General features: G+C 43.2%; 1 non-coding gene across 1 annotated transcript; it reads left to right on the top strand.

Annotated features, from left to right (window-relative positions):
• The first annotated feature begins 1,655 nt into the window (after positions 1-1,655).
• LOC112533729 lies at positions 1,656-1,762 on the top strand. The gene has a single exon (XR_003078064.1). It is a non-coding gene; the product is annotated as a small nucleolar RNA R71 (small nucleolar RNA).
• The last annotated feature ends 219 nt before the right edge of the window (positions 1,763-1,981 follow it).

Raw genomic sequence — 1,981 nt, 5'->3', positions numbered from 1 at the left:
AATGGCATGAACATGGTCGGTGGAAGAACAATCAAATGAAGGTAAACTAAAAGTGACACAGTCATCCCCTACATTAAGTTCTAACTTCCCCTCAAATACGTCTATTTTAGCTCTAGCTGTGGCAAGGAAAGGTCTCCCCAAAATTAATGGTACACCATGCTCATTGTCCATATCCAAAACTACAAAGTCCACAGGAAATATGAACTTATCTACCTTAACTAGCAGATTTTCCACAATTCCCCTAGGAAACTTAAGCAGTGTAATTGACTAATTGAATGCACATCCTAGTGGATTTTGCCTCCCCCAAACCTAGCTTATTGAACAAATTAGTGGGCATGACATTTATGCTAGCCCCCAAATAAGCTAATGCATCATCCACACACAAATTACCTAAAGTGCAGGGAATAGTAAAACTCCTTGGATCGTGACGTTTCTCTGGCAACTTGCTCTGAAACACCGCTAAGCACTCCTCATTGAGCTGAACATAGGCGACCTCCTCCAACTTCCTTTTTCTGCTAAGTATGTCCTTTAAGAACTTAGCATACTTCGGCATCTGTTCCAATGCATCAATAAAAGGCAAGTTAATATGCAGTTGTCTAAAAATATCTAAAAACTTACTAAACTGCTCTTTCGCCTCTGCTTGTTTAGTTCTAGCAGGATAAGGAATCTTAGGTTGATATTCTCTGACTGGAATTGATTTCACCTTTTATCCCTCAGGTTCCCTAACCTTACTGCTTGCCTCAACTTGCACATTGATAGTGGCATCATAAAAAATAGGCTTAGAAGAAGATGAAACTACATCATAAAAAATAGGCTTAGAAGAAGATGAAACTAACTTACCTGAACGCAAAGTGATGGCATTCACGTGCTCCCTCGGATTAGCCTCAGTGGTGCTCAGGAGCGCTCCTTGCTGCCTCTTAGACAACATCTTAGAGATTTGGCCAATCTGGGTCTCCAGGTTCCAAATCGAGGCCTGCTGGTTCCTAAGTGCACTATCAGTTTGCTGGAACCTCATCTCCGTAGACGTTACAAACTTCATCATAAGCTCTTCTAAATTTGACTTCTTTTCTGGTAGAGGAGGAGCTTGTGCAGCCCAAATTGAATGTTGTTGCATGAAGTCTCAAAATCGGGTGGACCACAAGGCGTTATTGTTCCTCCAACTGAAGTTGGGATGATTGCGCCACCCAGAGTTGTATGTATTGCTGTAAGGATCGTTATGCTGCCTTAGGGCATTCCCCATATAGTCAACCTGCTCAACATCAGAAGACATAACAGAATTAGATGGAAAAGTAGTAGAGGATGAAGCAAACATACCTCCCATGGTACAGTTCGCACTGTAATGCGGGCCACCATAAAACTCGCAGCCAACGTTCACTGCATGAACCGGCATCTAGAGTTGGTCAATCTTCTTGGCTAGAAGCTCCACTTGAGCTGCCAAGGCTGCTGTAGAGTCCACTTGGTTAACCACTCCCTGTCTTCCTGGTCGGCTCCTAGAGGATTGCCATTGATAGTTGTTCATGGCCATTTCCTCTATCAGGTTCTGAGCCTGCTCGGGCGTCTTACTATTTAGCGCCCCATCTGCTACAACGTCCACCATCTGCCTCGTTGCAAGGTTCAACCCGCTGTAGAAGGTCTGAACCTGCATCCACACTGGCAATCCATTATGTGGGCAGTATCTCAAAAGATCCTTAAACCTCTCCCATGCATCGTACATGCTTTCATCATCAAACTGCATAAAAGAAGATATGTCATTTCTAAGTTTTGCAGTTTTAGCGGGAGGAAAATACTTATATAGAAATTTTTCAGCCAACGCCTTCCAGGTAGTGATCGTCTGTTGTGGAAGAGATTGCAGCCATCTCTTTGCTCTATCCCTCAAGGAAAATGGAAACAATCTCAGCCGAATGGCATCATCGGTTGTTCCATTTATCTTGAATGTGTCACAAATCTCTAAAAAGTTGGAGATATGTGCATTGGGATCCTC

Source organism: Ricinus communis, chromosome 6, assembly GCF_019578655.1.
Source record: "Ricinus communis isolate WT05 ecotype wild-type chromosome 6, ASM1957865v1, whole genome shotgun sequence".
Classification (NCBI taxonomy): Eukaryota; Viridiplantae; Streptophyta; class Magnoliopsida; order Malpighiales; family Euphorbiaceae; genus Ricinus; species Ricinus communis.
The sequence above is the reverse complement of the archived record's forward strand: the minus strand, read 5'-3'. Positions and strand labels throughout refer to the sequence as shown.